This window comes from Macaca nemestrina, chromosome 11 (genome assembly GCF_043159975.1).
Source record: "Macaca nemestrina isolate mMacNem1 chromosome 11, mMacNem.hap1, whole genome shotgun sequence".
NCBI classification, from domain to species: Eukaryota; Metazoa; Chordata; class Mammalia; order Primates; family Cercopithecidae; genus Macaca; species Macaca nemestrina.
Window position 1 is genome coordinate 78,836,661 of NC_092135.1, and position 15,187 is coordinate 78,851,847.

A 15,187-nucleotide genomic window follows, 5' to 3' on the forward strand; every position below is an offset into this window, starting at 1 on the left:
GCCAGTTTCACAGGGTTATTACGAAAGGAGAATAAGATAATATATGTAAAAATGTTTTAAAGACTTATACATGCTATACAAATCATTTACTACAATCTACATCATAATGGAAATAAAATTAATTCTTGGCTCTAGTTTTAAGGGATGGGTTTTGTGTAAATTCAGAAGTTCCTAGACTCATGGCTGGAAGGAAGTTTTACAGAAAGAGGTCCTTAAAGTATGACACCAGAAGACACAGTGGTGTCAGGCATCTATCCTTGTCTGCCATTCATGGGGACTAACCTATTTTATTTTATTTAATTAATTTATTTTTTTTTTGAGACGGAGTCTTGCTCTGTTGCCCAGGCTGGAGTGCAGTGGCCGGATCTTAGCTCACTGCAAGCTCCGCCTCCCGGGTTTACGCCATTCTCCTGCCTCAGCCTCCCGAGTAGCTGGAACTAACAGGCGCCCGCCGCCTCGCCCGGCTAATTTTTTGTATTTTTAGTAGAGACGGGGTTTCACCGTTTTAGCCAGGATGGTCTCGATCTCCTGACCTCGTGATCCACCCGTCTCGGCCTCCCAAAGTGCTGGGATTACAGGCTTGAGCCACCGCGCCCGGCCGGGACTAACCTATTTTAAAATGAACTCATCTATAAATAGCTAGCTAACACCTGGAAATAATATTAATGATACACCAGATTTTAAAACACTTTACTCCTATTTTTAAAAGGAGGGAGGGAAGTGAGGATATTATTTATATTCTTTATCAGATAACATTTCCAGGATTCTACTAGAGTCATGTGTTGTTTAGTGTAATCTAAATGCTTGTGTTTGTTTCATATTTTCCACGTGGAGTTTAATTTTTTAAACTAACTGTTTTTTAAATTATAAAACTACTATTCATATATGCTAGGATAAAAATGTTTGAACAGAAAGAAGGGGTAAAGATAGACATGAATTTCTGTCATCTCTTCAGCTCACCCACATTGAGTCCAAATAATTCAGAAAATTTAATAACATTTCTATATTAAAAATAGTGTAATATTGCAATAAAGAATACTGATTTCCATATTTACTTGAAATGGGAAATGATCACATTTCTTAGCAATACCAAGCATCTGAAGTCCCAGGAGCAAATGAGTATCTTGAAAGATCCTAAAATTCTGAGCTTCCATGGCAGAAGACATATCTTCAGTTGCCTGATTTTATTTCTTGGTGTTTCCACATTCCATTTTTTTTAACCCCATGTTCCGACCTCAAACACAGAAAGGAAACAAATATCTTTTTTATGTTTATATGAGAAACAGCAATATTAATTGGAAAAATATCCAAGTATTAATAATTTTATAGCCCAAGCTATCCCAGTTTTTCAGAATGTTCTCACAGGAAAAGCATTTACTACTACTATGACTGGCTACTGCTGCCATTATTACTGATACTCATAGTAAAAAGAATCATAATAATATTCTGAGGAGCTACCATTTTCTAGTTGAGCATTTGCAATGTGTCACAGGCTTTGCCTGCATTTTCTCATATTTTTCTTACTATACATGTAAAGGCTCACCAAAAGCAAACTGAGATGAAAGATTTTAAGTAACTAACTTATGGTCACACAGTGAGAGCTGAAGCCTATGCATGGAACCAGGTAGCGATCCCAGTATTCAGGGGTTTTTAAGCATTAGGCTTAACTAACTGCCTCACAGTCTCACAGACTTACCAAATGGAACTTCTAAAAGCACACTATTCTCCAAAATAACAACTTTGGTGGTTGCTAATATTATGACTTAAGGAAAATTAGTCGAAATTATTTTTAAACCCTGTATTGATGTAAAAAAGTAACAGATTCTCAGAATAGAATTAACCCACAAAGATGCTTTGAAAATCTACTTCAGAAAGCGCTCTGCCCAGCATAATTGACAATCTGATAACCTTACACATTTCCATGGCTTTAACTAACACCAATGTGTGATGAAGTCCAAATCTTTAGCTCCAGTGCCATCTTGTTCTTCAAGTTTCACGTTCTATAATTGTGCTGGGACTTTTCCAAGGGACTACCCCATATGTACCTAAAAATATGTCTAAAATGAAAATCATACATACAAATCCCTTTATTGTTTCTTGGTGTTCTGTTTTTCCCCTTTACTCAACTTTACCACAATTTGTAATCTTGCATTTATTTGTTCATTTTTTCCTCCATCACTGAAGTGTTAGCACCAAGAGGGCCGGCATCAAGTTTATTCACACAAAATTGAAAGTTTTAAACTCTATCTGTACTTTGTGCTTTGACACACATCTTGCTTTTGCTTGAAATATTAACAATTTCCTCGTGTTTTCCTTTACTTGACTAAATTCTATTTATCCTTCAACATCAGGCATGACTTCTAAAGGTAGCTTTTCCTTCCAAAGCCTCTTCTTTGTGCTAGTAGTATCCAGGGCCAACTGCTATTTCTGTCAATTATTGCCCTCTATTGTAATAATTATTGTTTTGTCTACCTTATTAGACCTTAAGTTTCTAGAGGGCAGAATTAGTAAGATTCGACTTGATATGTCTATTATACCTGGTATGACCTGGTAAAATGCCTGGTCATAATAAGGGCTCAACAGATGCTTTCTAAAGGGATTAATGAGAAATTCAATGAATGAAGGGGTGAATGAACCATATAATAGATTCCAAACATATGGCAGTTCTTGATACTTTAATATATAAGCATGTAAGCATAGTGCCAGGATATTTCACCTAACAAATACTAAATTGCTAACTTTTTCACTTTTCTTTTTTCTTTTCTTTTATTTGCATTATCAGGAATTCCATCAAGATCTTTGAAATAAATTTACACACACCACACAGAACACAATGGGGCATTGTAGTCTACTCAGGTTAATTATGGAAATCTCCACTGAAAATAAGATATAATGATATATTTCCCCACTTAAGGCCAAACTTAACATAGCAGCCTCATACTCAATCCCCAAAATGTGGTTGGATAAATTTTACGACAGAAAGAAAGCCAATGTACTCAATGTTCTAATATTTATTACTATGTAAGAAATTACCACAAAATTTAGTGGCTGGAAACAACAAATATTTATTATCTCAAATAGTTTCTGTGGCTCAGGAATCTGTGTGTTACTTAGCTGGATGGTTCCGGCTCAGAGTCATTCATGGGGTTGCAGTTCTGCTATCAGCCAGGGCTGGAGTCTCTGAAGTATCCACTTTTGAGCTCAGTCACGTGGCTGTTGGCAAGCCTCAGAAGCTCTACTTCCGAGATCGTTCACATGTGCCTTTTCACAGGACTGCCTATAATATGGTGGCTGGGTTTCCCAAGATCAACTTAAGAGAGGGCAAGATTTAAGAAAGAACAAGAGAGAATGAGCAAGGGTACTTAAGAGAGAAGCTGCAGTCTTTTTTTAACCTAATATCAAAAGGAATATAACATTGCTTCTGTCACACTGTTATTTGTTAGAACTGAGCCACTGAGGCAACCATATACTCAAGGGGAAGTGACATAAAAGGTGTGAATATCAGGAGGTGAGGGTCATGGGGACCATCTTACTGGCTGCGTACCAGAAACATATTCTCTGTATTTCAAATATATTTTAAACAGAAAAACATCGCAGAATATTACAGGTAAAATTGCACAGACATTAAGATGATGAAATCAAATAACAAAGAGGAAAGCCCTTAAAATAATACTTAAAACTCAATGTTTAAAACGAATTAACGTTATGTAGAGGTGGCTTTTGAGACAGCATATTGTGGGCACAACCCATCTAATAGTTATTAAAATGGTTATTTCTATGCTTATTTTGGAATTAGTGTCAGGTTAATGCCCTAGTTCTCAACGTAATTCAGATTCCTCATCACCAAAATATAACAAAGGAAAATAGTCACTTGCTATAGATATTGTCTACTCTATTTAACTATTACCACTGACATCATTTGATTTTTCTTCTTAACTAAAAGGGAAATAATGTTCTTTTAATTATTGAGTTAACCATACTCAACTTATAAACTAACATATGTCTCTAGGTGGTTCAATGTAATTCCTTAAAATAAACTAACAACAGTTAATATAACCATGAAAATTTAAACTTCTACCTCTGTCAATGCTTTAATGAATAAATGTTAATTTGTTTAGGAAGACAAAATTTTACATCTTATAGCTTGAAAAACCAGCAAAGAATAGATTATTATCCACGTCTGAACCATGGCAGAAATTTCCTATCCGGTTTAAAGCCAATTTCATGCTATTAGCTTCATTTTTTTCATTTGTATGTAATAGCAAAACTAGACCTATAATAAGAAAGGCACATATTCATTATTTTTAAAATTATGGGTTTTTTATGGAACACCCTTTAATATATACACATCTCAGGCTTAAATTCTTTAATTCTTTTTTACAGAGATTGATTTTTAGTTTTCCAAAGCTCTGAGACCCCTGGGAAAGGGATGTTATGATGGGCAGAGAGGAATGTTTAAGGTGAAGAAGGATCTGTTCCAGGCTTCCTAGCTGTTGCTAGTTCCTTGGCCTGTGGCAGCACAGCTCCAGTCTTAATGGCATTCTCCCTTCCTCCTCCCTTCCCCGTGTATATGTGTGTGTGTGTGTGTGTGTGTGTGTGTGTGTGTGTGTGTGTGTGTCTGTGTGTCTGTGTTTCTCTGTATGTGTCCAAAATTTTGCTTTTTATCAGGGTACCAGTCATACTGGATTTGCTGTCCACCTTACTCCAGCATGGCGTCATCTTAACTAATTACACCTACGACAACTTTATTTTCAAATATGGTCACATTCTGGGGAATTAGGGATTAGAATTTCAACATATGAAGGTTGGGGAGACACAGTTCATCACATACCAAAGCCCAGGGAGTCTACCTGAGTCCACTGCCAATGATAAGGCACTAAGTAAAGATTTTTTGTGTGTTGTTAATGGTTTTTCTGTTTTCCTTTAGTCAGGAAGCTGACATGTTCCAACAGGTCTTTTAAATAAATGTGTCTTAGTTGTTATGGGTAATAGTGACTGAAGGGGCTCTAACCTGGAGGCACAGAGGCTAATTTTAAGCTGTTTGAGGGCTATAATCTAGTACATAGTTTACAAAGAGCTACATGATCTGGCCACCTACCTTGCCAGCCTCAGGGCAGTCCATTCCCTGCCCTCCACCCAAACTGGCTTTGACTCAGCATCATAAACGCCCCAGGTCCTTTCCTCCTGGGTTTCTTTCAGCACATTGTTCCTTTATGCCTAGTTTGCTCTCTTTCCGCTTCACTTAGTTAACGCACTGCTTCAGAGCCCAAGGTAAATAGCACTTCTTCAAGAAATCTTCACTTGAGCCCTCCAGACTAGATCTGTCTCTCTAGTTATGTGCTGTTATAACTTTTCTTTCATCTGTGAAACTACCACAATTATAGTTGTATGATTAATTTTACAATTTGTCATTTACTCTCTGTCTGCCTTGTTAGACTATAAATTCTATGAAGGAGAGACAGCATTTATCCTGTATTGCCATAGTATAATGCCTTGTTCAGGGTAGGTGTAGGTCCACAATACATATCTGTTGTATAAAAGAGGTAATAAAAACCTGTGCTAGGGTGAGAATATGGAAATGGCAAAGAAAGGACAGAGGAAAGGTTTAAGAAATGTTCTGACTTAGCAACTGCACGTGGTGGGCAAGGAAGAAGAAATCAAAGATGGTACCAAGATTTCAAGTGGGACAGAAAGATAGTACCACTGATAGAAATGAAGAGGATAGAGGAACTAGGTTGGGAGCCCCATTTTTGGCATTTTTAACATGAGATGGATGGTGAGACAGGTAAGTAGAAACAAGTACCACTTAAAGAAAGAAAGGTAGGTAGACAGACATTTGGTTGATATGTGGGTCTTATGCTGGTTCCAGGAAACTCCCAGGGATGACTGCTGAGGGAAGTGATATTCCAACTTATTTGGTCTGCATTTCCAATATACATTTATAGTCATTTTTCATATGTGTAAGTATTTTTTATTTTTAAAACATTCACATTTAAGGTAGATAATTTGGAAAATAAAAAAAATATAAAGAAGACCTTGTAGGACAGGTACACATAAGTAGTAATTGGCTTGCCTACATGGAAATATGTAAATTGATATAATGCTTCTGGATGACTATTTGAAAATGTGACATAGAACACTTAAAAAATAAAAATGGCAATATACCTCATACTGCATCATTTACATGTTTTGGAATTTATTCAAAGGAATTAACCAGATATGTGTACACGATTTGCTTAGAAGGATGCAATCTCTTTATACGGATGTGACCGCTGCATAGTTAAGTTTCCATTCAGTAATTTTTAAATGTTCGGTCTTACTGTACTAATAATTTTAAAATTCAGGTCACACTATATATACTGTTTCAAGCTCTGCTTTTTTTACCCTATCTTTGCCATAACCATATATTAGGTTATGTTTCAATAACTTAATAATTAAGTTATTTCCATTTTTCTTTTATAATTTTACTGTGATAAACACTTCTATACATAAAGCCACTTTACCCAAAAGTGGTGATCAGATGTGAACACAAAGTCAAATTGCTATGCCTTTTTAAGTCTCTTGATACATTACCAAATGATCTTCCAAAAAGTTGAACCAATTTACACTCTCACAAGCAGGATATGACATTTTATAGTGTCACCAAATTCTGGCCAAGTTAAACCCTATTTCTGGTTATATATTGATTACTTACCGGGGCCAGTCGATGTCAAACAGGCATTTGTCTGGGCTTTTAGAAAGGAAGAAGGAAAGGAAGTCACCTTAATCACATACCTATCATTAGTGAAACAAATGATATGCACAAACAAATGGGTGCACAGAAGTCAAGAAGTGAGGTTTGAAAACCTCCACCTGCATTTCAGAAGATGTATGGAAACACCTGGATGCCCAAGCAGAAAGTTGCTGCAGGGGCAAGGCCCTTATGGAGAACCTCTGCTAGGGCAGTGCAGAAAGGAAATGTGGGGTCAGAGACCCCACAAAGAGTTCCTACTGGGGCACTGCCTGGTGGAGCTGTGAGAAGAGGGCCATTGTCCTCCAGACACCAGAATGGTAGATCCACTGACAGCCTGCACTGTGCACTTGGAAAAGCCGCAGGTATTCAATGCCAGTTCATGAAAGCAGTCGGGAGGGGGGCTGCACCCTGCAAAGTCACAGGGGCAGAGCTGACAAAGACCATGGGAATCCACCTCTTGCGTCAGCGTGACCTGGATGTGAGACACGGAGTCAAAGGAGATCGTTTTGGAGCTTTAAGATTTGACTGCCCTGCTCAGTTTTGGACTTGCATGGGGCCTACAGCTCCTTTGTTTTTGCCAATTTCTCCCATTTGAAAAGGCTGTATTTAGCCAATGACTGTACCCCAATTGTATCTAGGAAGTAACTAACTTGCTTTCGACTTTACAGGCTTATAAGCAGAAAGGCCTTGCCTTGTCTCAGATGAGACGCTGGACTGTGGACTTTTGAGTTAATGCTGAAATGAATTAAGACTTTGGGGGACTGGTGAGAAGGCATGATTAGTTTTGAAATGTGAGGACATGAGATTTGGGAGGGATCAGGGGCAGAATAATATGGTTTGGCTGTGTCCCCACCCAAATCTCATCTTGAATTCACACATGTTGTGGGAGGGACCCAGTGGGAGGTAACTGAATAATTGGGGCAGGTCTTTCCCATGCTGTTCTCATGATAGTTAATAAGTTTCATGAGATCTGGTGGTTTTATAAAGAGGAGTCTCCCTGCACAAACTCTCTCTTTGCCTGCTACCATCCATGTAAGACATGACTTGCTCCTCCTTGCCTTCTGCCATAATTGTGAGGCTTCCCCAGCCAAATGGAACCGTAAGTCCATTAAACCTCTTTCTTTTGTAAATTGCCCAGTCTCAGGTATGTATTTATTAGCAGTCTGAAAACAGACTAATACAATCTCCAACCCAATATGCAACACAAGCTGAGAGGCATGTAACCTTGTCTTGTTCTTAAATTTAAATGGACTAAGTTTTACTGGTAAGATATACTTTAGTCCTCACAAAACCCCTGTGAGAAAGTAGGCAGTTATTATCCCCACTGGAGAGGTGCAAGGTCAGGCTGTCACTAAGAGTTGAAATAAACAGGTTCAGTATTACACAACTCAAGTTTTAGAGCTAGAATTTTCATCTAGGTCCATTGATTCCAACACCTGTATTCCTAACCACTGTATTCCAAGCATGCCTTCACTGCATGCATGAATCTGTGTATTTACAAAAACAAAAGCTAAAATAACCTATGTTCCTTTAGAGTTTCTTTTTACTCTAAAAAAAGTAGCTGAATCATTTTTAAAAACAAAACTTACAAAGAATCCCAATTAATAAAACAGATACAAGTGAGACTGCTCTGGGTAAACCTGGGATAGATGGTCCAGAATTGCATCTGTTCTGTCTATTCCATTCACCCTGGTATCCTTGCTTGAGGTTCCTCTGAATTCCATAGCACCTGAAACTGCATCTGAAACCACCAATTTAGAATATCGCTCCTTTTCTAGGCAGACAAGTAGATGTTTGTCTTTTTTAATAGGAACTGATACTTAAAGACAAATCCTCCCTATACCCATGTTCCTCCTTGGCAGTTAATTGGCTGTTGGGTAGGTCAGAGTCACTCAGATACTGTTTACCGAACCACAACAGCAATGGCCTGAACAGAATGGCCAGTGTTCATGACAGAACTGGGTTTGCCAACTTGTTTTGTTATTCCTTTTTCCCCACAGTGCAATGGATCCTCCAGTTGCCTGACAGCAATTTAGGAGAAGGGAAGAAGAGGCCCTCAAAGCTCTCTTAAATTATATTTGTATATGCCTCAGCAACAGCTGATCTCAGGAATAAGATGCTGAAATGGGAGCAGGGGTGCCTGAGCATCTGTTGAGAGTTCTCAGTAGACTGTTCTGCCCTAGCAGTCTGAGTGTCATTTTTGCACCAGGGTTTTCAGAGAATGTTCCAAAATCAATGTGGCATATTCACAAGTAGCTCTTATTTAACTACCTAGGAGAAGGCTTTCTGTAAAAGACCCTGTACACAAGAAATAGGTTATTAATAAAAACTTCTTAATTGTGTTATGGCTTCCTTTTTTGGTAGTCATAGACATGGCTTTCCAGGATCTAGACATCTTAGAATGTATCACAACTTTAATGGGTAACTCAGAATAAATGTAAAGTAAATACATCAGCTGGGCAATGTGTATAGAAATTAAGCATAAGTGGCAGACTGAATATGGTCCCCAAAGATATCTAGGTCTTAAACCCTGGAAACTGTAAATGTTACTTATATGCCAAAGAGAACTTAGAGACATGATTAAATTAAGAATATTAAAATGGGAGAGTTTTCCTAGATTATATGAGTGGGCTCTGAATGTTACTACAAATATCCTTGTAAGAGGGAGGCAGAGAGATATTTGACACAGAAGAGAGAAGGTCATGTGACTATCTCAGCAGAGAGAGAGAGAGAGAGAGAGAGAGAGAGAGAGATTTAAAGATGCTATGCTTTGGGGGATGGTGGGGGAGGGTGAGCATTAGAGAAAATAGCTAATGCGTACTGGGTTTAATACCTAGGTGATAGGTTGATACGTCCAGCAAACCACCATGGCACACATTTACCTATGTGACAAACCTTCACATCCTGAGCATGTACTCCCAAATTAAAAATAACAATTAAAAAAATAAATAAATAAAGATGCTATGCTGCTGGCTTTGAAGAAAGAGTAATGGGGTCATGAGCCAAAGAGTGCAAGGACCACAGCTCTAGAAGCTGGAAGACCAGGAAACAGATTCTCCCCTAGAGCTTCTGGGGCAAGCATGGCTCCAACAATACTTTGATGTTGGCCCACTGAAACTTATTTCAGGCTTCTGACCTGCATAACTATAAAAGAATAAGTATTTGTTATTTTAAGACACCAACTTTGTGGTAATTTGTTATAGAAGCCATGGGAAACTAATACAACATGTTTTGGATACATAGCAAGAAAAGATAGGGGAAATCAAAAAAGTTGCCTCACAGGTGATGATAATGTTATCATTGAAAAAAATTTTCCAAACCCCTGGGAATTTTTTACTAGGAATTTATAAACTGAGGATGTTTGTTGTTGTTCTAATGGCAATCTCCCTCCTTTCAGGCAACTCCAAAATCTGCACACTAAAATCAACAAAATGCAGTCAGTATATAGTTTCCAAATGTCTGACCACAGAACAAGGCTGGCATAGGATATTTTTAACTGGTCCTTGGATGAAGTGAGAAAAATAAAGACAATGTAATGAGATTTTTCAAAATTAAATGTAATTATGTATTTGCTCTTATATGTTATATTTATATTATTATCTTGTAAAATTATATATGCCGCTGTCGTGTTATAATTTTAAGCAATAAGTTTAGAATGGCAGTAAAATTAAAAGCTAGCAATTGGTTCCAGCACTTTTTGGAACTTTTACTGGTCTATTAAATTCGTAAGTTTAGTAACCATTTACCTAATGCAGATAATCACAAGAATTTTTCTACCTTATTAATTGCATTAGTTACTTATTCCTGACATATCAAATTACCACAAACTTACATCAACAGTGTATTATCTTACTGTTTTGTAAGTTAGGACGCCTGAGGTAGATCTCACCAGAAGAAAGTTCACTCAGTTCTGGAGGCTCTAGGGGAGAAACTATCTCTTTCCTTTTTCCAGCTTCTAGAAACCTCCCACATTCCTTGGCTTATAGCTCCTTCCTCCACTTTCAAAGCCAGCAACAGCAATTGAGTCCTTCTCAAAACACATCTCCTTCTTTGACTCTATACTTCTGCCTCACTTTTCCATTTTTAAGAACTGTATTATTAAATTAAAATTTTAATTCTGAGTTATTTAACAATCATATTCAACAGTTTGATAAATATGACTAATCTTAAAAATTAGTATGTGCTTTTACTGTATTTCATAAAATTGAAAATTTGATTCTAAAATGTCATTATTTTATAAACTTCTAAGAAAAATTGTTGTCAATTAAACAATAGCCCACTATTAAATCAAATTTAAAATTTGATTCTATGATGAATCATTATTTTATGTGCTACTGTGGAAGAAAAGTCACTGCCAGTTAAACTATGATTTTTTTTTTACTACTTAGAATTGTTACTTTGTTTATTGAAAGAATTTTCTTAAGCTTAATTGGATTTATATTGTTATCATACATCATAACAATATGAAGAGCCAAGTTCATGCAGTCACAGGCAATGACAACTACATCACCAATACTGCCTGGCTGAGAGTGATTTAAGACATCATTGATTGGAAGGTATATTTTGATTTCAGAGATGTTAAAATGTGCATGTTAGAATCAATGACATTATATATATTAGGGAGACTGTTAGAATATGTTGATTCTTGATTCTCACTCTTCAGCAGTAACTGAGATGGTCGGGGATGGGAGGTGATTTCTGCTTTGCTGGGAAACACACTGAACATGTTTCCTCTCTGGTGCACAGGACAGGGTTCCTCAGTTAGTGAATGAGCCTGAAGGATTATGCACTCAACTCGCACAGCCATGAGTGCACACTCATGCAGAAACAGGCACTCTCCTTGCCATCTGATGCCTAAATTTAAGTATATGCAAAGACTTCCTATAGCCCTAATAAATGGCAAAGGTCTACCGTGGGTAGTTATAGAAAATAGGCATATATTCCCAGGGAGAAAAAATAGCAGGTTTTCAAAAAACCTGTTTGAATAACTAAAAATGGCTACCATTTATTCAGGGCTTACCACACGCCAGGCACTACGGTAAGGATTCTGTCAACATTTCCCCCATTTAATCTCCCACAACTAACAACCTTACACAGAAGATATCAATATAATCCTTTTACAGATGAAAAAAGTGAAACTGTAGACTAGTTAAGTGATGTGCTCCAGGAAACATGCTAGGGGGAGGCAGAGCTAGATTTTGAGTCCTCGTTTTAGTCTAATCAGTGTACTAGACAGTCTTCTATATTCTACATTGATTATATCTAATCAAATAAATAACTGCTTCCAACTTACTGAAATTACATTAAAGTTGGGGGAATTTTTGTATCTCTACTATAACTAATTTTTCTTACTGGATAACTCTAAGATACCTCAGGAAAACATACTTTATGAAAATGAATATAATTAAGGAATAATAGCACAAAGCATAGATTTATCTTTTTTCCCTAAGTTGAGAATGGCTTAAAAATCAATTTCCCAAGGACATCTGCCACCTCCAATTACCCATTTGAAAATTATTCACTCTGCCTCATGACTACACAATAATGTGTATATTATACTTCAAAACCACTTTTTTCAAAAAGGACTAAACAAATTAAAAATAGTTCTTATATGACCACAGAGGAAATCTATAGGAAAAAATAGTTATCATAGATTAAAATACAGGGGCAAGTGATTTACTGGTGTACTTCAGATCACATTTCTATAATTTGTAAATTTATTCTTTCATGCAACAGATGGAACTGAAGTTAGGATATTTCAATGAATCAGAAAAAAACAGTCTAATAATCTCTTTCTATACAGCACTGGTCTATGGCAATTTGAACAATCACTAATGTTCATTCTTTAATTTAGCAAGTAGATATTATTTTCATACATACCGATTCTTCACATCCCTACCATTAAGTTATGTAAAGCAATGATTCTCAACCTCGACCATACACTGGAATCACCTAGGAAAGCTTAAAAAAATATTAATGCTTGGGTCTCACCCCAGAGCTTATGATTTAATTGATCGGGAGTATGGCCTGTGCATCAGGATTTTTAAAAGCTCCTCAATCATCCCCAGATGATTCTAATGTGCAGCCAAAGTTGACAACCACTAATATGAAGAGTTAGATAATCAAAAACACATCTGTCAGTTTGAGAAAGAAGGCTGACTCAAATAGCTTAACAGTGATATTTTTGAATTAGCTACAGATTTCTTTGTATATATTATATATGTTCTTATAACACCATAGATAATGGAGACTTAGTTATGTTGCCAAATACTCTACGCATTTCATGAACCAAAAAATATAACCAGATCCTTATCTCATTATAACTTTGCTCCTAAAATTATCTTATTTGTTTTTAGAATTACGTAACAAATCTGTGTTTGGATCATAGCACCATAAAATCCAATAGTACTACTGTCTTGGGGGCGTGGGTGGGAGTGTGTAGTAAAAAGGTTTAAAATTTATAACTTGCCATCTTGGGCAGTAATCCTGGCCAAGTTTCTTAAAAGACAATTTGATACACTAATAAAACTTCTGCCAAAATAATCTTTTGCAGAGCCAAAGTAACTTTAGGTATGATAAGCTGGCCCCAGTGCATGAACTTATGAATCAAACAATTGTAACAGGCTATCTGTACTTCTGATATTACTGTTTTCTTGAAAAATATACTTAGAATAAAGTAAGATTTTGTATAACAAGTGGTAGAGATGCAGCTAGGCCCCCAAATAATACTTTCTATTCACATATAACTTTATAATCTGTAAAGCTTCTTTACAATAAAATTCTTTATTTGGTTTCTATGGTTATTTAAAGTCGCTTGACTCCTTTGTAATGTTCTCAAATAAATATCTTTCCAGCTCAAGAGGTATATTAATAAGGTAATTTAAAAGAAAATTCATGATTGGTTGATGAGAAGTTGTCATGATGCTGTCAAGAAAGTTAAGGTAAGTCACTATGATGTTTATATCTAGCATTATTGCAGTTTCTAACTAGCACATTTACCTCTAGTTCAGATTATACATCAATACTCCACTTTACCTAGCTCCTTTAATATTATTCCTTCTAAATAGACAATTGACAACTACAATAGCAAATATTCTGTAAAAGGAAAATATGACCTCTTAAGAGGAAAGTGTCATCTACTGGGACTTAATGTCAGCAAATGAATATTCATTCAAATAAACATCTGTTACTTCCATAAGCCACTGCAGTAAATCAGTTTTAAGAAGCTGTACAGAGATGAATACCGTATCACCTTTCCTCACCCCAAATCAATCTCTTTAAACTGGGATCCCTGTTGTCTGGATTTTCCATTGCACATACCACACTACAACACATTGTAGCTAGCCAATATAGAACCTGTGCATGTGCTCCTGATGTCAGTCCCTGACACTGGTTTTAACTTATTTAATATTTGCAGCACTCAAGTTACACGTGTTTGTCAAGTTATGTGGTTGAGATTGCTGCAATGTTAGTCTCATTTGTAGTGTCTTTAACAAACAAGTGCTTGTTCCTGTAGCAAACTGACCATCTGTGCACACACACTTATATGTATATATGTATGTGTATACATATTATATATATATTTGCACTCTGTTCGATTAGAGTAAGTACACTCAGATTAAGTCATTAGTCCAAACACTACTTGTGCCACAGTAGACACAGATGCCTGGTGATGCTGGGAATTTTCCCCAGACAACTCCTTTAAATAACTAACAATTATGTTTATAGACTCACAGTTAAATGCACAAATACAGCTTATCAGTGATTTAGTGTTCTTTACAGAAATGCAGAGATTTCAGCATTCTATAAACTATCTCTCGGCCTACATTAGTCACACAAGAACTTCTTGCTCCCATTATAAAGTGAAAGGTCTAATCATTGTTCCTAAATCTAAATGTCGGGATTTTTAAAAAAACGTAAAATAAAATGTTAAATTTTAATAGGAAATGCTTTGTACTTAAGATTTGGCCATATCTTCTAATACTGAAGTGACAGAGTACCAAGATTTATTTTTCATAATCTCTTACTTTTTAAAAGTTTAGTCCACCTGGGGACACTATTCTTCTGTTAAGAGTCACTGACCTGCATGTTCCTCACCAATAAGAAACCATTTTTAAGTTACTTCAGTTGTTTTCTTCTAATGGAAGTGGAGAGAGAGAGTGTGATGATACAGACATTTGATTTAATAAATACTTTAAAATTTAGGTCAACATTATAATAGGCTAAATGGGATAGGAGAGGAAAAGGACAAAGAAAGAAAATGTCATAAAGAAAGAGGATGAACTAGAGAAAGTTTGGTAGAAGAAAAATTGCCCAGGAAGACCACAAATTGTTTCTGATTTTTATAGGAGCTTCTTTACACATTTCTTCCTCATCGGACAGTTACTGTCAATCCCACTATCCAAAGACTGTCCAAAAGCAACCTCCTGGGGATGCCTGAAACCACAGCACTTC